We start from the raw sequence: 23,857 nt of genomic DNA on the forward strand, positions 1-23,857 counted from the left end.
ATGTCCACTGCATCTTGAGAGATAAGCATTTCACTGCATTCTATGGTGTTTGCTATGGAAAACATGTCTGGTGAGTACAACACACATCAGCCCTCACCTATGCCAACAATGTACCTTCATCCTGGACTTCTAAAGAAAATGAGAGCCTCCGACAATGTTATCAATTTCGCTGAATAAGTACAACTAGCAAAAGAAAAGACAAGTGGACACATGGAAGCTATTAAGAGGCTGTCATTTCACATTTTTCAGTTGCTTCTAAACATGGCTCAGCTTGAAACAATGCTCTAGTTATGCTTGCATAAATAAGGCGTAATGGAAAATGCATGATGCTAAGCCATGTGTGTCCAAGTAGGGCATGCTGGCCACAGAGAATGAGAAATGGAGCAAGCAAGAAGATTTCTTTCTAAGACTCTTGAGAGTCCCTTGGACTGCAAGAAGATCAAATCAGTCAATCCTAAAAGAAATCAACCCTGACTGTTCCCTGGAAGGCCAGATAATGAAACTGAAGCTCAAATACTTTGGCCACCAAATGAGAAGGGAGCACTCACTGGAGAAGACCCTGATGCTGGGAAAGATTGAAGGTCAAAGAAGATGGGGATGGCAAAGGATGAGATAGTTAGACAGTGTCATTGATGCAACGAACATGAAATTGAGCAAACTTCAGAGGATGGCGGAAGACAGGAGGGCCTGGCGGGAGCTGGTCCATGGGGTCGCGAAGAGTCGGACTCGACTGTGCGACTGAACAACAAAATCCTGGAGGCAAGATTTCAGGTGACACAGAACTCTTCCTCACCTTCAAATAAGTTGGGAAATGCCTCTGAAGAATATTATTGAACTCCCAGATCTTTAGAACCATGTGGTGTATCATATCTGCAAGACCACCCCTTCATCTATGTCCCACCACTTCACTCATCTGAGTAGGGACTTCTGCAGGTGCCACTCTGCAAATGGGCAAAATCAACAACTGCCTGTACATGTGCCTTCTCTGTAGTGGCCCCAGCCTTGCAGAATGGCCAGCCTGAAGAGATCAGGAAGGTTCCCATGCTCCTGGCATTTTGCAAAATACATAAAACAGAATTGTTCAGGAGGCAATTTTTATAAAAGAAACAGGGCTACATGTTAACAGATTGCTCCAGGAAAATGCACTGTTTCACCTTATACTATACCATGTTCTGCTTTGCTGAATATGTCATGTTTAGTACTTATGCTTTTTTCAGTGAACAGCATGTTTCAAATTTCTGCAATCTTAGTCCTATAATGTTGCTTATTACACATATCACCCAATTGATTGCACTGATATACATTGTATAATTCACTTTTAGGTGGAATATAAATAATGTAGAATAAAAGAGTAGCCTATCCATCTGTCCCGACCGCGGCCGGGAGAAGCAGACACTGAAACCCGGGAAGTCTTGGAAGCAGACTGGAACTCCCCCGAACTTACCGCAACAGCAGAAAGGCAGCAGGGCACCAAGGGACCCATGCCAGGTGACGGTTGCAGAACGGAGCCCCCGGCAGCAAGAGGCGCAACATGGGGCAATTATGCAGAGGCAGCGAGACCACAGAGACGTCCGAGAGCTCCGGCCGGGAGAGCCCGATGTCAGCGATGAGACGAGGTGTGGACGATGGAGAGGGGGCCGGCCGAGTGCCGGAGCAGAGCAGAAGCAGCCAGCACAGGGCAGGGCCGCAGCAGCTCGGCGTCCCGAGCTTTAGCAGGGGGCAGGGCCCAGGTGGAGGGGAGGGCAGAGGAACCAAGCGGGGGGATAAAAGAGGGAAGGAAGGAGGCGGCCGAGGAGGAAGACTGGGCTGGTTAGCAGAAACAAGTGAAGGGAAGGAGAGAGTGCGTGACTGACAAAGGGGTCACAAAGCCAGTGCCAGGTGGTTGAAGAAGGTGCAGTAACCTCCTGCCTCGAACCACAGACTGAGGTCTTTCCTCCTCCTTCCCCTTTCATTCTCCCACGGGTTGCGGTGACCCTCTCGAGGGAGAAAAGAAAAGGGAGAAGAAGCTTACTGCAAACATCTCCAGACGAAGGAACCGAACGGGCCGAGCCGCTTCAGCACCTGACCAGAATGGTGACCGGGGGTCAGTCAGGGTCTGCCAGGGAGACCCGTGACACCATCCAATATCTATGATGCTAAGAGGTATCAATTAAACACAGGATACTCAGATAAAAGACACAATGGAAACATGTAGGGATGGGCACGAACTGAACCACAAAGCAAAATTCACCACAATTTTTTCTCTGTTCAAGGTTCATGAACAGAAATTCATGATGGGTCTACCATCATGAATGTCCACAAACTTTTAAAGGAGTTTGTGGAAGGAACAGAAACCAGACATCACCTGACATGCCCCATGCCACTTTGCAGTGATTACCAGAAGCAGAGGAAATGGGTAGGAGGCTCAAGTTCATACCATGAAAACTACAATAGAATACAAGGTATCTGGAAGACCCAGGCTATAGTGGGACTATGTTAGCTCAAACACAGACTTGGAGAGCCTGGTCTGAAATGGGTCAAATTTCTACCAACCCCCCAAATCCTAGCATAATAATTTGATTTATAGTAGCATCCTTTTTCTATGTTCTTCCATTAATTAGACGGGCTGTCACATAGAGGAGGGCAGGGAGCTGTTCCTATTGGTAGCAGAGGACAGGACTCACAATAATGGGTTTAAATTAAGGGCAGGAAGGTACTGGCTGGATATTAGGGGAAACCTTTTTACAGTAAGAGTTGTGCAAAAGTGGAATCCGCTGCCTAGGGAGGTGGTGAGCTCCCCCTCACTGGCAGTCTTTAAGCAGCAGCTAGACAAACACTTGTCAGGGATGCTCTAGGCTGATCCTGTATTGAGCAGGAGGTTGGACTAGATGGCCTGTATGGCCCCTTCCAACTCTGTGATTCTATGATTCTAGATTATTTACTTCCACGCTGTCTTAATTAGAAAGCAAAGCACACTGTGCTGACAACAGACTCCACATCAGCATAAAAACTAAGCAGACAAGGCCACCACACCCTTATGGACTCAGGAACAAAATAAAAACCCATGCAACATAAATTTTTCCAAAGGTTAATGCCAGTGTCAAATCCTGCATCCCACAACTCTTGCTGATGTCACTGTCTTTTTAATCTTGACCCTTCTTGTCCAAGGAAACATACATTACAGTTTATTTGGAATTTACAAGGTCCATTGACGTGGACAGTTCTTGAAAGAGAAGGCAATAAAAACTCTTAACTTGAACTATATCAGCAAAGATATAACCCAGGTGCTCTAAGCAGACCTTGAAGGGAATGGAAACTAAAGGAAAGGTGGACTTATCCAAGACACAACTTACAAAAGAACCCGCCACAGGTCAACTGGTGACTCCTTTATCTTTTCCTCCCTTGTACAAATGAATAAACATTGACCAGATTTTTGTTTGCCATCTTCCATGTCTTCCAATGCTGCAAAACTGTTTAACCCTAAGACCATAATATTTCTTTGTTAACAATCCCCCTCCAAATTCATTCCTTGTTGCCCCCCCCCACCCCGGATACTCCAATCAGCTGAATGTGTTTTCCCTTTTGTTGAGTGAAAACTAACAGAAAAAAAAGTAACTGAAAACATTTTAGCAAAAAACTGCCACAAATTATAATTCAGGGCAGCTCACAACTAAAGTTACCAAATGAGACAGTTTTGTCTAGGTAGCATGAATTTGTTTGACTTTTTATAAAATCAAGGAATTGTCACAGAATCCAAGTGATAATCTGTTTGTTAATCTTTACAGTTTTGACTACCTTTTAAACACTTTTAGCTTTATAATTAGATTCAGGATCTTTATTTTGGACCCAACTCTGGACACAACCAGAAAGAAGCAAGGATAATTTTTAATATAAACATTTGGAATATCTGAACATTTTAGAGCTCCATAATGTAGTTCAGTGATCAGAACAGTTGGAAATCAGAAAATAAACAATTTTATTACTGATTGTACTCTAAGAAGGCTGTATGAAAACCAAGGATCCACTGTGGTAAGTTCTGTAAAAAAACATACAGTATTTTACAAAGTCCTCTCAGGTCCACTATATATTTAGAACAGAAATGAGACAGCCAATGGCCAAGAGAATAGAATAGACTGTTCACCTAGTTTGAAGATAGCATAAGTGAGACTTAGAGAAAATGAGTTTTTAAAACAGATTTAGGTGCCTTCTTTCCCCAAGACCATTTTGAAGAATCTTGACCTTCAGATGCCTTTTCAAGGAATTTTAATTTATATAAGCAATAAATCTTAGTTTACACTAAAAAAATGCTACCAAATTTACAAACCACATTAGAAGCTGTTTATGACTGTTCTCCCAATCTACATTTTAATTTTTGTTATTTAAAAACAGCCTTATAGCTCACTTTACCGCTCCCTCACTGTGTGGAACCAACTACAGAGCTGATCAGGCTCAAAAACACACAATGGTCAAAGAATAAAGAATCTTCCATTTAGGGGAACAATGAACGATCAGCATGGATTAGGCTAAAAAGCATGTTGACAGAAAGACCACAGCCTCAAGCCTGGCATGCATGTGGCTTTGCAGTTCTGGGAAAGAATGAAAAATTAGAGAAAGAAACTCAAGAATACCCAAATGGGATGCTGTTTCTGCAGCCAACAGAATCTAGTCAGGCAACTTCAAAGGAAATTCAATTGGAAATTAATGCAAGAATACAATGCTAAAGCAGCAGAGAACAGATCCCAGACTGCGCATTTATTCATTTTGTTTTGAAACGGGGACCTTTGAAAAGAGCAAAAGTTACTGTTTGTTCCTTTTTTTCTTTCTTCAGTTTATTATTATTTTAAACATATGCAGAAATTTCACAAGTTGCAACAAAACCTGGAGGAACATGTGCCATTCCATGTCTTTTACTAGGAAAGGGGCTATTAAGAATCTATGGCTGAAGAAGACTAGCACGGAAGGGGGGTGTATATCAGGGACTTTTCACATTTAATAAGGACATTAACCAGGAGCCAGAGATTCTGGAAAATAATTTGGTCCCCAAACCATTCACAATTTAAGAACTATTCCATAGAATATTTCCATCGACGGAAAGGAAGAACAATTATAGCCAATTCCCTTGTCATGGCAGATCTCTAATAGCCCTATCATGCTGTTCCTATCTCCAAGATACAGCATTTGAGGGTGCACTTTGGGCTGCAGCAGGAGGAGGCAGTGAGGAAACTGTGCTCCATAGATAGTAATCCCTTCCTTCCATATAAATTATCAATGGATCCGAGCCATTGCCCCTCCCTACTTCCCTTATATGTGGTTTGGAAAGTGAAGATTTCCTGGTTTCTAACAAAACACTTTTATATGAAAATTCTTCTAATCCTGGTTTCTAGCTAGAAAAACAAAGTAGGAACTAGGAAGACTTCAGTCTCTGAGCCATGCATGACCCCAGGGACGGTCAAGTTTGTCATTATGTCTGAATGCCACTTAGGCTTCCAATAAGGTTTTACTTTGTCTAAAAATGGAAATGGGTACACAAAGAACAATGAAACTGTTAACCAGTCTAATAATACAGCAAGGATTAGTTAGTGAATGGAGAAATAAATCAATAGACCAGTTAGAAAGGACTTGGAATGTGCTCGATTTGGTTAAACACTCGTACATTTTATAAGACCTGGTAAAAGGAAAATTGAAGTAAATAGGAGAAGACACCAATACTACGACAATAATTGGAACCACTTTAAACCATCCTTCCCAATAAATTATAATCAAAATATTCCCTTAGGTTGATTGAAAAAATGACATTTGTTCTTGGCAGAACGATATGCACATACATAAAGAATAACTAATGTTTGTATTTATTTAGGCCATTTATATGCCACCTTTCTACATTATGAAAAGAAAAGTGATACTGTTGATACTGACATTTGATGAAGAGGCAGAGAGCCTGAATGTTTCAGAGTAGGACTGTGTTCATTTTAAAGAATGGATCAACCAAGATTATGTGAATGAAGTATGAATGTATGGATTTCAATTATTTTTTAATAACCTGCAAGTGGGATACCTGCATGGACTCATAGGGGAAGGGACAGCCCCTTCTCCCCTTCCTAGTTGGCTCCTAGTGACTTAGGATGAAAGCACATTCTGTGCACTTTCAGACCCAAGCCTATGGTTGCCAACTCCATGTTAGAAAATTCCTGGAGATTTGGGGGCAGATCCTGGGGAGGGGAGGGTTTGGGGAGGGACCTCAGCAGGGTACAGTGCCATAAAGACCACTGTCTGAAGCTCCCATTTCTCCAGGAGAACCAATCTCTATAATTTGGAGATGAATTGTAATTCCTGCCTAAGACACTGTTGAAGACCCCCACCACCAGCAACTAGGCAATGCCTGGTGCCATTTTGGATTCCCACAATGTCTGCACATGCACAGACATTGCTGGTCCCATTCTGAGGAATTTCTAACCCTTCCAACTAAAAAAAAACAAACTTATCAGACTTTTCTGAAAACCAAAGCGTTCCCCAAAGTTTGCAGAAACCTCTACCTGAGCGCTGGGTTGTTATGTCCCCTAGAGGATTTTTTGTTTTGCCTGGTAGGGCCACCCAACCCTCAGATATACTCAATACATTATTATAATTACAAATTTAAAATGTTCCAGTGTATATATTTGTTCTCCATTGTGAGTCTATTCACCTTAAAAAAAGAAGAAATCTGAAGAATCTGTGAAAGAATGCCAAAATGTTCACAAAAAAGAGACACAGTTTGTTTTAGGAGAAAAAGAAGAAAATGGTTGTTGTCAAAGCACACATGAGAACCATACCATTTAGTGCTGTACTCAAGAACAGCTATTCATTGGTTGAATTTTAAATCTGAAATTGCCAGCATCAGTGCATCAATGAAATTCTAGACATCGGTGAAGTTATTTTGACTAGCATATGGGTGGATTACCATTACAACTTGGGTTAGTTTTTATTAAAGTAGATTTCCTCTTACTAGAATCAAACAGACTGAAAAACAAAAGAAAGAAATAAAAAGCATATGGGTGGATTACCATTACAACTTGATGATTTTCACATGGGTTAGTTTTTCTTAAAGTACATTTCCTCTAACTAGAAACAAACAGACTGAAAAACAAAAAAAGAAATACAAATTGCTAAAGGAAGACGGGGAGACAACAGAGAAGCTCAATGAATTTTTTGCTTCTGTGTCCACTGTGGAAAGTGTGGGCCTACTCATGCCACAGCCACTATTTTCAGGAAGGGAGTCTGAAGAACCGAGCCAAATTGAGGTGATAAGAGATCAGGCTCTAGACCTACTGGGGAAATTAAAAAACAATAAGTGTTCAGGGCCTGACCTGAGTCCTTAGGGAACTCAAATGTGAGACAGTTGATCTACTAACCTGTATATGTAACCTATCACTAAATTCAGCCACTGTACCAGAAGACTGGAGAATAGAATATGTTACACCAATTTTTAAAAAGGGGTCACTGGGGTTTTTTTTGAACTCTAAACACAATGCAAAAGGTGCATCGGGAGAGAAAGGGAACAAGTAGAAGTGAGGCACTGGAAACAGAAGGGTGCAGAGAGAGGAGGGAGGGAGGGAGGGGGAGGGAGGTGCAAGAAAGCAAAATTGAGCATTAGAGCAAAAATTTATTCATATACTGCTCTGCAGTGGGTTTGGCCTACATGACTCACTTGCTGGGCCTTGTTTTAAATAGTCTTTGGCTCCTGAAGTTCAGAGGGAGAACAGTGAATTCTCATCTAGGAGTCTGATATTAAGAGAGTTTGACACTCAGAATAATCTTTACTCATACTGAGCACACTTGGGTTTCAGAGAAACCATTAAATTTATTCAAGGCAGGGTAAAAAAAAGATGCTCATCTTCAGTTATTGTAGTTCACTCCTAAGTATTTTGTCATGAGGAAAAAAGACATTGCAGAATCTGGAGAGCAGGGAAAGAAGCAGGTTATACATACAAACTATGGCCCATTATGCACTGACATCTTGCTCCAGAGAATCCGAGCAGTTAAGCTTGACTTCGGATTTGTGTGCTTGCTGTATGCCCCATTCTCTCCCCCCCCCAGTGTATCTATTTTGTAGTCTGTGTATTTACTCTGCAGCTACAACCAAAACCCACATTTTTTGCATAATAGGGGTGGGAACGTCACTTGTGACGTGGGGGGTGGACTCCAAAGGTTTTTTTAAAAATTTGAACAATTGCCCTATTGCAGCTGCACAGTAATGTCCAGTAACCACCTTCCATTTAAATCCTCCTTGTTCAGTTCTGTTAATGAAATTGACTAGAGCGGCTGCTAAGCTCCTGTGTCTTATTGCCAGTGAATTCTCTGTTGCGTTATTGACCACTGTGAAAAAGGGAAGGCGTCAACTCGAGAACTGTTTTCGAAGCTATGAAGCTCCCTTTTTCTTATTGAAAAGCTCTACTGGGGAGGGATGTCAAGTTGTGGTGGGAGCCTACCAGCAGGCAGATTGGGGGGTGGAGCATATGGAGCCATGTGAAAATCCAATGGAAGGCCTGGCACAAGGGTGGGATGGGAAATTGGAAAATCAAGACAAGGAGCAGGTGCAGTACCGGCAGATGATGATGTTAAGCCATGGGAGTGGGCACCAGAAGGCATGGAAGGCAAAGATCTTAGGGTCCAATGTGCAACAGGGAGGATCTAATGGAAGGTCTAACACGGGAGGGGTGTGTGTGTAAAGTTGGAAAGCCAAGATGAGGGGCAGGTGCAGCATGGGCAGATGATGATGTTAAGCCATGGGGGTGGGTGCCAGGAGGCATGGAAGGCAATCGTTGGTGGGGGGAGACCTCCATTTTAACTTTGAACATGCTACCTCTAGCCAAACCTTTTGAAGCATTCTTTGCCAATGATTTCTTTCTCCAGTGATCCAAGATTAGCAAAAAACTAATATCGCTAGACTAAGCATGCTTGTTTTTAAAAAATTAAAAATGGAAAGCCTAAGCAATAGTGGAATTTGTTCAGCGATGAAGGGGGGGAGAACCACTAACATTTTGCTATAAGATGGCTACCCGAGAGTAAATACAGATTGAAGAATCTCATATTTCAAGACACATGCCCAGCAAGAACCTGACCAATAATGACTGGGAGGAATGCCCTCAATATGGGCAGAGGAGGGGCAGGGGAGAAAAATCCAGTGGAATCTGTATGCTTTTGAATTATCTTCAGCTTGGACCACAGCAAAACCACTCTAAAACAATCCAGGTAAACAGTGAACTGAAAGCGAATTGAGTGATGAAGGTAGGAAAAACAATGCAGAATGGAAATAATTTGAAGGACATGTGCAGTGAAAGTGATGGGAATGCAGAACGACAAAGAAAACCTGACAGACATGCATGGTGAAAGCAAGAGAATACACCAATGCATAATAGACCCATGTATGCTGGAGCCGTTTGGCAAGCTGATCAACCCTCTTTGCTTCAGTGCTCTCCAGCCTGCTCATTTGCTCACCAAAGCACAAGGATAGAGTTCAGATTTGGAGTCATGAGTGTAAAAACTGATGGATTTCCCGCAGAATTTTATCATGCATTTGAAGATCAACTGATATGGCCACTAAAAGCCATCATTCAAAACATTATAATTGAAGGGAAAATTCCAGTGTATTGGAATGAAGCACTAATAACACTTATACACAAGCAAAACTCAGATGAGAAAGAAATTAAAAATTACAGACCAATCTCCGTGCTAAATATGGACTACAAAATATATGCATCTATTTTAGCTGCAAGAATGAAAAGAGTTATCTCTCAAATGATCCACAGAAAGCAGGCTTTCTTCCCAAAAGGCAACTTAGAAATAATGTAAGAATGATTTGTTGTTGTTCAGTCGCACATATGACACGCACCCTGAAAAAGGACAGGAATGTTTAAAATGAGTAAAAGCATATGCAAATGAGTTTAAATTCCCCCTCCCTGAGTCTCTCCGCAAAAGCGGAGAGGCTCGGGGGGAAAGGGTCATGTCGGCCCACCTCCCCTTCTCCTCTCCACCCAACCTGCCATGGCGGGCTGGCTAGAGACAGGGAGGGCAGGAAGGCAAACATGCCTGGCTTTTCTGCCCAATCTTCTCCAGGTGTCCCGCAGCTGTGGGGCACCTGGAGAAGGTCGGGCAGGGAACCCAGGGATTTAAATCCCCCCTCCAGTTTTTCCGCAAGAGCAGAGAGGCTCGGGGGGGAAGGGGCCATGTCTGCCTGCCTCCCCCTCCCCTCTCCAGCCAACTCGCTGCGGCCAGCTGGCTGCAGAGGGGAATGGCAGGGAGGCAGACATACCTGGCTTCCCTGCCTGATCTTCTCCAGGTGCACTGCAGCTGTGGGGCACCTAGAGAAGGTTGTGCAGGGAACCCAGGGATTTAAATTCCCCCCAAGCCTCTCTGCCGGCAACCAGGAAAGGCCAGGGGGCGGGGCCTGGGCTCCTTACTGCTGGAGCACCGCCCCAGGGTGTTCCAGGAGGAAATGACCCCTGCAACTGACATTTCCTTCAAGTGATACCAATTTCTGAGTGCTATCACACAAAATTGTGCCTGGGCTCCTTACGCGTGATATGATATTTTGCGTGATATGATATGGTTCTCTGGCTATCATCTAATAGATATACCTGAGGGGATATTTTGCGTGATATTTTGCGTGATATGATATGGTTCTCTGGCTATCATCTAATAGATATACCCAAGGGGTTTCAGTGCTAAAATCTATATAATACTGTAGTGGTTTGAATCTACTGAGTAATGGGATAATTAATTGTAGCCTTTCTTCTTGATACAATTCGCAATGCAAAAATATATGTGTGATAGATTCAACCACTTTATTTGAACAGGGACAGCAACCCTGCTGCAAGGGCAGGTGGGAGAATCTCCCATACAAAACTGCAGAAGGCAATGCGTCAAACTGTGCTCTAGAGAAGACCCATCTGCATCTTTCATTTGTAATATCCGAAATATATGGGGATAGTGCACCTCAGTCCTTTTCTTAGGCTTTTATAATTTGAAGGAAGTATTGCTTAATCATTTTGGGACTCTGTACCAATTAGTCTTTGGGTGATTAAAACTTTTGCATTGTTGAGTCCCATATCAGGCCTACTGAGTGCAAACCAATCAGCTTAATTTTATCAGCTATCTTTGAGCACCATGTAGGATAAGGGTCAGAAACTAACAACAGGAGGATTAAGACCTTTGGTTCAAGATGAATTTTTATCCAGTAATAGATGACATGTTCCCAGATTTTTAATTCGACTCTGGGCAAACCAGCTTCCTGCCTAAGAATGAATCAGGAGTACATCTAGGTGCATTAAATAGAGATCTAAGAAATTTTGATTGGACTGTTTCTAGAAAATTAACATTAGCAGTTAGTCCCATTTGCGATCCATATAAGAGTTGAGCTAAAGATTTTGTTTGAAATAGTTTCAGGGCTGCAGGTATAAAGCCCGCACCTTCTCTTCTAAAGAATCTTAGGATAGCGTTTGCGCTCTTTTCTGCAGCATTTGCTGATGCAATTGTATGGGCTTTGAAGTTAGCATTAAATGTAACGATGACTTCCAGATATTGAAAGTTTTTAACTTGGTCTATAGTGTTCCCATTAATTTCCCAGTTGGTTTTTTTTAATGTCTACTAAAAGGTATAATTTTAGATTTTGAGTAATTAATTGTCAAAAGCTCTGTATCACATTGATGACTAAAAAATTTTAATGGCATGCTTTAGACCAATTTTTGTTTGTGATAGGAGAACCGCATCATCTGCATACATGAGAATTGGTACCTTTCTTCCTGCAAGACTCGGGGCATGGACATCTATCTTATGGTGTTGGCATTGTAAACAATTTAAGGGTTGGTTCTCCCATATGTGGTGGGAATGTCCAGAGGTTAGAGATTTTGGTCAAAAATAACACAAATTATAAGGAAAATATGTTAAAATCTCATTGAATGTAGACTTCAAACTAATGTTAATGGGAAACAAGGCAGTCAATAAGGAAACCCAGGCTATACTCAAAGCTATGGTGTTAGCAGGCAAGGCAGTGATAGCTCTGGGATGGAAAGATAAGAGTAAATGGACAATAGATACCTGGCACACTTATTTGTTTGATTTTGTGCAGTCTGACATCATCGAGAGGCTGCGCCAGAAGACCACATGGGAGGACAAAGCCGAAGAAATCAAAACTAGATGGAAGACCTATCTAAAGTGGATAACATCGGAAGGAAGACAGGACATTCGGTGGAAGATTCAGACTTTGTGCCCGTGGCTGTGAACAAAGGACCAACAAACATGGGGTGAAGGGAGGGAGGGGGGAATTTAACGAGTTATGTAAAGTAAGGAGACAAAAGATATTATGTAACATATAGAAAACCCACAAAAATAAACTTATAAAATAAAAAAGGACATCTATCTTATGTGCACATTGAATCAACGTGTTTACATAGATATTGAATGAAAAGGGTGCTAATAAGAAAACAATATTTTCTTGGATAGTTTACCGCCTTGAGTGTACCTTATCTGAAGTTCATTATTCTCATGAAGCTTAATCATCAGGTATAACAATCTTCTATCAATGGATGTGTCTCCCAATTTTGCCCATAATCTTCTTGGAAAGATAGTATCAAAAGCAGCCCTGAGATCTATGAATGCTGCATATAAATGTTTCTTGGGAGACATTGCATGTTTGTGGATGAGATAATCCAATACCAAGCAATGATCCATGGTTGAACAGCCTTGGGAAAAACCTACTGTTCAATTTCTAACAGGTTCTCTTGGTCTAGCCATTTACATAGTTTCAAACATAGGTGTTTAGTGTACAGATGATATTCAAGAGGCTGATTGGACTATAATTTTTTATACCCTTTCTTATATATAGGGATTATGATGGCTAGGCCCCAGTACTTCGGTATCTGGGCTGATTGATCTATATATGTAAATAAATTAGCTAATATTGGAGCCCACCAGTCTATATGTATTTTAAGCAGTTCTACTGTGATGAAGTCACTTCCTGATGCTTTGCCATTTTTTTGCTGTAATATTAATGAAGTGACCTCATTAACTGTAACTGGGGGCCAAGATGGAATATTTGCTAAACAGTCAATTCTAGGTGATAGATATTATTGGTCTTTATACAAGACTAGAAGAAAGGCCCGTTCCGGCAATGAATGCAATGGGCGCTAGGAAGGGGGCCTGGGTGAGCGTGGCATCCCCAGCCCCCTTAGTCCCGTCGGAGCGTGATGGGAAGACCACGGCAAAAGAACAAAAGGGGAGGATGGAACAAAGGAAGTGGAAGAGGGAGGGCAGGAGGGAGACTCAGAGGGAAATAAGGGAAAGAGATGGGGGGAGAGGAGAAAAAGATGGGGAGGGAGAAGAAGGCCACTCCCATGGAAGGAGCCGGTGGCTGAGGTAGGCCGCCATTCCCCCCCCCCAGCAAGGCCCAGCTGCCCCACCGGCTGAGTGATGATTGAGGCGGACCGGCCAGCCTCCTGAAAAAGGGCCCACTGGCCCGGATAGAGCTGCCATGACCTCTTTGGGCAAGGGAAGGTCAGGGAAGGCCGGGCCCTCCCCCCAAAGAAGGGTCCGCAGCCTCTCTGGGCCAGGCAGCATGGTCCCAGGGAAGCGTGGTGTGGCCATTCCCCACCTCCCTGAGCCTCGGTGGGGTACGCCACTGGGCCAGTGAGGTGGGGGACAGCACAGAGAAGCCTTGCAGGGCCCTCCCGCCCCCCAAAGAAGAGGTCGTGGCCTCCCTGGGCCTGGCCGCGCCAGCTCAGGGAATCGAGGTGTGGCCATTTCCAGCCTCCCCGAGCCCAGTCAGGGCTCAGTGGTGGCCCTGCGAGACGGGGGGCGGCTAAGAGAAGCCCAGCGGGGCTCTCCCACCCCTGAAGAAGAGGCTGTGGCCTCCCTGGGCCTGGCCACGCTGGCTCAGGGAACCACGGTGCGGCCGTTTCCAGCCTCCCCGAGCCCAGTTGGGGCTGGCGGCATCCCAGTGAGGCGGGGGGCGGCGCAAAGAAGTCCAGCAGGGCCTTCCCATCCCCCAAAGAATTGCCCGTGGCCTCTGTGGGCCTCCCTGTGGCCCCTCCTGCCCAAGCTGAGTCTGGCCACGGAGCGGGGCAGGGAAGCCCGTCGGGGCCCTCCTACCCGAAGCAGCTCATCCTCCTCCTGGTAAATGAGGAGAGCGGTCCAGAGTGACTGTCATCGGATGGAGACAGGCACAGTGTGAGGGAAATTTTCATCGCTGCTGCTTGCGTGGGCGGGACTGAGTGTAGGGAGCCAATAGCCTTGTGATGTTCTAAATGGCAGCTCATGCGGCCAACCTATTTTGGCACGCATCGAACGTTGGGAGACAAAAACTCAATTATATCTAAGGACAGGATATCAAAGTGTTTTCCCCAAATTTCTGATTGAATGGAATTTGTTATAACTTTAGGTTTATTCTCCTGTGTTCCTGTAATTATTTTCCAAAAGCTTATATTATCCCACTCCTTGGTGGCCTTAATAAGTGATTGCCACTGAGTGTACACAGCCGCTATCTTCTTTTTCCCCCAGTAAACTTTTATACTCCCTCTTCTTTGATTGAGTTTCAAGGTTGGTATTTAAATTTGGGTTTAGCGGGATATACTTTTAAGTTCTCTATGAGTTCAGTCTTGGCTTGGACACACTCCTAGTCAAACCACTTCTTATTCAGTGGTGTTTGCCTATCTTTGAAGCTACCAACTATTGATAGGAGGAGTAAGTTTTAATATAAGCATATCATATTTTTTAATATACTGTCTCCATTTTCTATAGACATCAGTGTATAGGAAATAGATTTTGCTTCTTCAGTCTGACTCTAAATGCAAAATTTCTCACTAATTTTAATATTCCGTTTATTTTTAACCATCCCTACCTGGTCTATCCCATCTAGCCCAGTCCTGTCCCTGTTCTTATGGGGCCTTGGTATTACTCCCCAACTAACACTAAGGAATTAGTGATCACTGACTGGTCTCACATCAACCTTGAATGTAATATTACTATTGTAAAGGTTCAAGGAGGTCATTATGTAATCAATTGCTGAGTGCTTTATACCTGACCAATAAGTAAATTGGCCTGGACAATCGTCAGGTAATGAGCCATTCAGGATGATAAGATTCAATCTATACGCCATTTGAGTTAAACATGCCCTGGCAAAATTTGCTATTGGATCTAATGATTGTTGGTTAACATATATTTGGGGTATGGCGGTGTCTAGATTCCCTAAAACTGATTTAATATTTGATTATTGTTTTGACCCAGCCTGGCATTAAAGTTGCCCCCAACTATTATAGATGCCATAGGAAATTTTCTCATGAAGCAGCATATCTGCTGTTCTACTTGTTCCCAGATATTTTTGTTGTATGACTGAGAAGGTTGGGGAGGCAAATATACATTAATGCATACAATTTTACAGTTTGTAAAAAATATAAAAGCAGCTGCTATTATTATTATTATCATCATTATCATCATCATCATCATCATCATCATCATCATCTCGCCCATCCTGTGAACAGGCTCAGGACAGCTCACAAAAGTGGTACAAAGTACCTAGATACATAAAACCAATAAAACATTTAAAAAATAATCAGAATTCTATCATACATCTCATACTGATTTAAAGTGCTCCAAATGTAGAAGGATTGATGGCGTGCTCATACTGTGGAACCTGAGGTCTCAGTCCTGCAGTGTCCCACATACTCTCAGATGTAAATAGCAGGCCAGGCAACGGGTTAGGGCCAGTCCTGTGCTCCAGATGGTCAGGTGGAGTAGTTGATGGTGTTACTGGCAGTGGCTACTGGTGGAAGAGCTCCGTTTTACAGGCCCTGCGGAACTGCAAAAGGTTCCTCAGGGCCCTGATCTCTTCCAGGAGCTTATTCGACCAGTAAGGAGCCACCACCAAAAAGGCCCTGGCCCTGGTAACGGCAAGCCTTGCATCCTTGGGGCCTGGCACAATTAAGCGATGTTGTGCCCCTGACCGTAGTGCCCACTGGGGTATATATGGGGAAAGGCGGTCCCTCAGGTAGGCCAGACCCTGGCCATGTAGGGCTTTAAAAGTAAGCACCAGCACCTTGAATCGAATTCAGTATGCTACTGGCAGCCAGTGCTGTAACCTAAGCACAGGCTGAATGTGCTCCCGACATGGGAGACCCATCAACAGCCTGGCTGCGGCATTCTGCACCAGCTATAGCTTCCGGATTTGGGACAAGGGCAGCCCCAGGTAGAGAGTGTTACAGTAGTCGAATCTCGAGATGACCGTCGCATGGATCACTGTAGCCAGGTCACAGCAGTCAAGGAAGGGAACAAACTGGCAAACCAGCCAAAGATGATAGAAGACCAATTTTGCAGTGACTGCTACCTGGGCCTCCATCGTCAGGGAGGGATCCAGGAGCATCCCCAAACTCCTAACCCTAGACGCTGGCGCCAAAGGCACCCCATCGAAAGCCAGGAGCAGGACCCCCAACCCTGAACTGCCATGACTCAGGCACAGGACCTTCGTCTTCGCCAGATTCAGTTTCAACCGGCTCAGCCGAAGCCAACCAGCCATGGCCTGTAACGCCTGATCCAGGTCTTCCGGTCTGGAGCCCGACTGGCCGCCCAACATCAGACAGAGCTGGGTGTCATCAGCGTACTAGTATACCCCAGTTACCAGCAATATTTATTTTCTCTATAGTGGCTCTCAGTGTGGTTGATACAAATATGCTCAGGCCTCCTGAAGGTCTTCCTCCTCTTGAACTTACAGTAGCAGGAACTAGGACTGCTATATAATTTGGTAATTCAAAGGCTTCCTTCATCCAAGTTTCCTGAAAAAATATTATGTCATATTACATTATATAACTAGTAAACTCTCCATCATGACTCTTGGATTGCCAATCTGCTATATTCCAGGAGAGAGCTCTGTCACATCTCCCTGGAAAGCATGACAATCACATTCCGGTGACAGATGGAAAATAGTTCAGTGGGCTGCACCACAATCACATTCAGGTCCTGGTATTTTGCCCCTTTTAAACAACAGGTCTGCCAAACTGCCAAAGCCTGTTCGTATTCTGTTAGCAGTCCTTTCCCTCTTTCTCCCAGCCATGGCTGGTGTGGATCACCTGGGAAGGGTTAAATGGCTGCCTGTCATGCCTGTCCCTGACCCGGCACCTGGGAGCCTGGAAAATGAGGACTCTGCACCTTTAACAACCTTTGAAGCACAAGAGTCGTCATTAAACCTAAGTGCCGTGGAGGATTAACACCAAACTACAGGACAGCTGGCACCTGAAGCTGATCAGGCAATACCTGGCCCTAGCAGCTCACCACCCAACTCGCCGCCACCTGTGGACTGGCTGACAAACCAAGCAATCAGGCGCAAGGAGGCACACTTGCATGGATGACGATCATTAAGCCCTGATTACTGACAGAAGCAAGGACTTCGCAAAGGAATGTTAACAAGATAACGAGCCAGCACACTATTTGAAGAGACCGCTGGCTGCAAGCAAACTGTGCTGGCAACCTCGTCCATGGACTAGACGCTTTGCACCTCTCACTCTGTTTTGGCTCTTGACTGATATCTAGGTTCGTCAATCCGGTCCGTGTTTTGGCGATCCCTCTGGCTCCTGGCTCCTGGCCCCTGGCTATGCTTCTTGACAACGATACTGAACTCTGACTATTGGTAACGTTGACGATGGCTTGGCTCTGTGTATTTGGAACTGTTTGCTTGGACTCTAGTTGCTCCCTCTGGCTGACTCTTGGACTTGCCTTTTGACTCTTCCTCTTTGACTGGCCTCCTGGCTCTGTCGTGGCACTGCCAGCCATTTAAACCTAACAGCTTAATGGCAGACCAGCTGAGCTGTTAGGTTTAAATGGGTACGAGCCATTTAACCCTTCAGTTTTGCTTCCTCCCTTCAAAGGGGGGAGCAAAAACGGAGGGTAAAATGTCTGCCAGCTGGCTATTTAAAAGTAACAGCAGAGCGGCAGACCCCACACTGCTCCACTGTTATGTTTAAGTGGCTAGCCCTGGACAGCCAAACCAAACTGGCCAAAATTCAGGTAAATGTTCAGGGAAAGCACCTTCCTGGAACATCGGTTCCTGAGCTCTGAACCAGCCCAGGTTTGTGCCGAATTTTGGCTTGTGAGCCAGTTTGTGCCCATCCCTACTAGATATCATTGTAAATTTACATTGGTTACTGGAGCATATAAGATAATTTTAGAAGAAAATCATCTTGTGTTTCACAGATTACATCAAAGCTTTTGACTGTGTGGATCATGAAAAGGGGTTCCGGGGTGCCTTGTGGGAGATTGTCAACAAGTCCCTCTCTGAGGGGCTGTTCCCAGAGGCACTCAAGGAAGCGGTGGTGTGCCTCCTCCTAAAAAAGCCATCTCTGGATCCGGCCAAATTAGCCAACTATCAACCGGTTTCCAACTTGCCCTATTTGGGCAAGATAATAGAGAGGACAGTGACAACACAGTTACAGGGTCTTCTGGATGATGCTTCCATTTTAGATCCCTTCCAGTACGGCTTTTGCCCAGGTCACAGGATGGAGACGGCACTGGTTGCCCTCACAGACAACCTCCCGAGGCATCTGGATCAGGGCGGATTGGCAGTGCTGTTGCTGTTAGACCTGTCGGCTGTGTTCGGCATGGTTGACCATCAGCTACTGACCCACCACTTTGCCGACATTGGAGTTCAGGGACTAGCCTTGCAGTGGCTTGTTTCCTTTCTCCACGATCGGCGACAAAGAGTGGCGCTGGGGGATCAGCTATTCCCAAAGGCACCCACTGGAATTTGGAGTGCCCCAAGGAGCAGTGCTGTCTCCAATGCTTTTTGACATCTATATGCGCCCTCTTGCCCAGATTGCCCAGAGGCATGGGCTGGGGTGTCACCAATATGCGGATGATACCCAGCTCTATCTGTTGTTGGACAGTCAGTCCGACTCCAAACCAGAAGACTCGTGCCAGTGCCGGAGGTTAGGAGTTTAGGAGTGCTCCTAGATGCCTCCTTAACAATGGAGGCCCAGGTAGCAGCCACTGCCAAGTCGGCCTTTTACCATCTTCAGCTGATCAGGCAGTTGGTTCCCTCCCTTGAATGCAATGACCTGGCAACAGTGATCCATGCAATGGTCACCTCAAGATTGAATTACTGTAATGCCCTCTACATGGGACTGACCTTGTCACAAATCCAGAAGCTGCAGCTGGTACAAAATGCTGTGGCCAGGTTGCTGATGGGAATCCCGGTTTGGGATCATATCTGACCTGTGCTAAAGATGTTGCACTGGCTGCCTATAGCATACCGGGTTCACTTCAAGGTGCTGGTTTAAAGCCCTTTATGGCCAGGGACCTGCATACCTGAGGGACCACCTTTCCCCATATGTACCCCAGAGGACGCTGCGATCGGGGACCCAGAATCGGCTGGCTCTCCAGAACTTCAAGGAGGCCAGATTGGTGGTAACCAGGGCCAGGGCTTTTTTGGTGGTGGCTCCACTCTGGTGGAATGAGCTCCCAGAAGAGACCAGGGCCCTGCAGGACATCTCACAGTTCCACAGGGCCTGTAAAACGGAGCTCTTCTGCCAGGCTTTTGCAGCCACTACCACTAACATCACTAACACCTCTACCGCCTACAATTGATACCTATGTTGGCAGAACCGTGACTCACTAGTCCCCTAAATACTGCCCAAGCCAATCACCCTAGACAGTTGAGGAAGACCGAAGAGCTGACTATCAAATGAGGAATGTTGCTAGCACTTATTATGTCTGAGTGTTAATACTGTATTTATTGATTTATGTGATTTTGTTGTTGGAATTTTACTTTCTTTGTAAGCCGCCCTGAGCCGGCCCAGGCCGGGAGGGCAGGATAAAAATCTAATAAATAAATAAATATCTGGTTTTAAAAGAAATGGGAGTGCCACAGCATCTAATTGTTCTTATGCACAACCTGTACTCCAGAAGAATATGGAGAAACAGAATGGTTTCTAATTGGCAATGGTATTTCATCTCTATACCTCTTCAATTTATATGCAGAACATATCATAGAGAAAGTTGGATATTATTTTTATATTTAGATGAAGGTGGAGTAGAAACATTAATGATTTCAAATATGGAGATGACACCACATTACTAGCAGAAAATAGTGAAGGTTAAAGCAGAAAGTGCCAAAGTAGGATTAAAGCTGAACATCAAGAGGACAAAAGTAATGACTACTGGGGAATTACACAACTTTTAAAGTTGATGATGAAGAAACTGAAATTGTTCAAGATTTTTGTTCCTTATATCCACCATAAACCAAAAGGGAGACTGCAAATAGGAAATCAAAAGGAGATTGAGACCGGGAAGGGCAGCCACGAAGGATCTAGAAAAGATTCTTAAGTGTAAGGATGTATTGCTGGCAACAAAGGTCAAGTTAATTTGTGCCATAGTATTCCCTGTTACTATGTATGGGTGTGAAAGTTGGACAATGAAGAACACTGATGGGTACAAAGTCGATTCATTTGAAATGTGGAGTTGGAGGAGACTTTTACAGATACTGTGGACTGACAAAAAAACAAAAAGAGTGAATTTCCCCTAGAAGCTAAAATGACTAAACCGAGGCTAATGTACTTTGGTCCCATTATGAGAAGCAAGAATTACTGGAAAAGCTGAAGGCAGCAAGAGAAAAACCCAAAATGAGATGGATGGACTCAATCAAGGAAGCCACGGCCCTCAGTTTTTAAGACCTGAGCAAAGCTGTTAATGATAGGACATTTTGAAGGACATTAATTCACAAGGTTGCCATCAGTCAGAAGTGACTTGTCGGCACTTACCATGCATAGACACACACACACAGAGGTAAGTTTACCCACCCCACGCACCACTGCACTGAACTACATTCAATGTCTCATCTAGTTGAGCTCTTATACTTCCGCAACATTCTGTGTGCTGTCTTATCTTAATTATCCCTACAGGGTAGAAAATATTATCCTCCTATTGGTTCAGATGCAAACCGTGGTTACATGAAAAAAGCCTCAGGCTCCCTTCATGGTTAAACTCACTGGTGCGAATAAGTCAACAGCATGCTTTTTACATTTACAATACCTAATGTCTGGCATTTAGCAAGCTGGTAATGACTTTCAGTCCAATCAGTTCTCTCTATGCCCACAACAATGTTCCAAGAAAAAATGGTCCCACATTGTGACAGATACACTAACCTGCCAAACCTATGAATGAGTTCATATCTAAGACATAAGTTGTCCATGAGCTTTTCTTGTGCTAGTGTGAGGCCACACTGGGGATGGCAGGCACTCACAAGAAGATGCCATTTATGGTTTTATATTTCTTCTTATTTGCAACAGTAACATTTACCACAATTATAAACTCATTAAATGGAAACACAGCAAACTGAAAGACTCCAGCCAAAGGCTTCCTTTGCACTTTCACCTTCATGCCTAGTAGTGGTGTAGAAGAGATGCTGTAAAAAAACGTTTTTCATGGGACTGAAATCTATGCAGTGCCTGAGTAAGATGTTTGCAGAAAAAGGTTTTTCTTCCAACCCTCTTCTACCAGCTGCCATGCATGAACATCAAAAAGGGGGCTACCAAGGGTTGGGAGGAAAGCCATGCACAGCGAGGAAGATAAAGTGAGTAAAATTATTTGTCTCACCCTTTTTTACCTGCAGATCCCACTGACAGAACAGGTAGAAAGGGTAAGTTTTCCCTTCTCAGACCAGTAGCCTATGTCGTACAGCTTTTCATTCAAAAAGTTACCCCAGTACTTGGCATTACCTTTTCAAGGCTCACAGGCAGCCACTGGGGTGGGAGAAGATAGGCAAAATCCATCTCTGCCAGCCTTTAAGACTGCACAGAACTCAGCCTATGGACTGCTTGCACCATATAGGTGATTATTTGTTTAAGGCTATAGTATATTTTGAAGGAACCCTTCAAAGGCAAGTTTACTCAGAAGTTCCACTGAGGTATAGTGGAATCCTAAGCAGAGTTACACCCTTCTGAAGCCCACTGACTGCAGTGGACTTAGACGGGGCAACTGTTTATGCCTGCCATGTTAAATAGGACTTCTATATAAATGTGCCTAGGACTGCCTGTGTTCCATGCTTACTTAGAAACAAGTACCACTATGTTCAGGGGTGGGGTTACTCTCTGATACATGAGCACAGGATTGTAGTCCTTAAAATCAAATCAGCTATTACACACAGGTGGATCAAGGGCACTATGGCCTGGGGCGAAACATCTTTTGGCTGTACCAGCACCCAGAGAGGTTAAATATGCTGCTACAAGGGCCAGGGCTTTTTCGGTGGCGGCTCCTATCTGGTGGAATGAGCTCCCGGAGGAGACCAGGGCCCTGTGGGACCTGATGCAATTCCGCAAGGCCTGCATGACGGAGCTCTTCCGCCAGGCTTTTGAGTAGGAGCCGCCACTGTCACTATACCACCACCGCGTTGCCATTGGCAACGCGAACTGGCCTGGGAACGGAGAACCAACGTGGGAAGACCGATTAAGAATGAGACAGTAGTACCACCAGTAGAGCCCCTGCCTTGGATGTACTATGTGAGCACTGATTTTATATGTAACTTGAAATTTGATTGTTTTATTGATTTTACTGTTTATATGGCATTGCCTCTTGTTAGCAGCCCTAATCCCACAATGGAAGGGCAGGATATAAGTTTAATAAATAAATTAAATAAATAAATAAATCATGAGGGCATAAGCTACCTCTAATTTAGATGTGTAATGGTTTGTAGTCAACAGTAGTCACAAGCAGTGCTGAGAGGAGCCAGTGAATGGATTGCAAGGTCCCGAAAGTTGACATACAAAATCCATGCCTCTGGACAGAAAGTATCTGGGAGCCCCAGCCAAAGGTGCTTAGCCCCCCCTTCCTTGCTCGCCACTGTGCCCACAGCTCATAGCCCCATTTCCTCCTCAGCCACCCACAATCCCCTACCCAACCCTTCCTAGGTACATGAACTACATAACATATGCCCTTACGCTGACAGTGCTGGGCACCATGTGCAGTGGGGAACATGGGTGGCAGCAGGGCTTGCCAGAGACAGGTGGTGGGAAAGTTCAGGCAGGGGATGGCAGAAATGGGTCCTGCCAGAAGCTCTGGGCTCTGGCAGCTGATGGCACTGGCCCCAAGGAGTCCCTTAGGCAAATCACTTTTTCAGCCTTCTGCCAGTAACATGGGGATGACCAGCCTTATGAAGGTCTCTTGTGGACTTCTAAGATAATGGTCATGAAGTGCTTTGGGCACTTGAAAGAAGTTACTAAGAGAGCAGGTCTATGCAGAGTTACTCCAGTTTAAATCCACTGAAATCAATGGGCTTAGACTGAATGGAATAACTGTGCAAGTGAAACTCCTGAGAAATGCACACCAGTTGGTTCTGTAAAAAACAAAAACAAACCAGCCTCCTCCTCTTGAAAAAAAAAAAGGGATTTGGTTGTTGCACACTGAAGTAGCCATTTGGCATTTGCCCAATCTCAGCTCACACACCCATTTTTTTTTTCATATCAGCTTCTAGTGTCCTGTGAATTGGTGAATTAATGTGGCTACACCAGCAGGGAACATCTCTGCAGTTTCCTCTCCAGATCCAAAAGCAGTATACGTTGCCAAGGCTGCTGTATGGATGCTGGAATGCACTTCATAGTACAGCCCCTTCTCCCACTCCAGCTATAGTGCCTGAAGCTCGATCTGTGGAACGGATTAGATGGAACAAAGAAGAAAGCTCTTTCCTGGCTACAACTAGGTCTAGAGAATGTTATTAAGTTTAATGTGATCAGGACTCAGAGAGGAGCAGGGGGGAGGAGGCTGAATCCCACCAGGAGTTGGCCTAGGCTCAAGAACACACAGTGTCGTAAAATTCCGGCTGAGTGAGCAACCCCCCCCCCCGCCTGCTACAACCTTTGGGCAGAAAAAAAAC

The 23,857-nt window shown here is 44.5% G+C and overlaps 1 protein-coding gene across 2 annotated transcripts in view; it reads right to left on the reverse strand.

The window, feature by feature from the left end:
- Positions 1-23,857, reverse strand: part of MDFI (MyoD family inhibitor) — a 65,661-nt gene that overhangs the window by 40,610 nt on the left and 1,194 nt on the right. The window lies entirely within an intron of this gene.

Source organism: Gekko japonicus, unplaced genomic scaffold (assembly GCF_001447785.1).
Source record: "Gekko japonicus isolate JY-2015 unplaced genomic scaffold, Gekko_japonicus_V1.1 scaffold647, whole genome shotgun sequence".
Lineage (NCBI taxonomy): Eukaryota > Metazoa > Chordata > Lepidosauria > Squamata > Gekkonidae > Gekko > Gekko japonicus.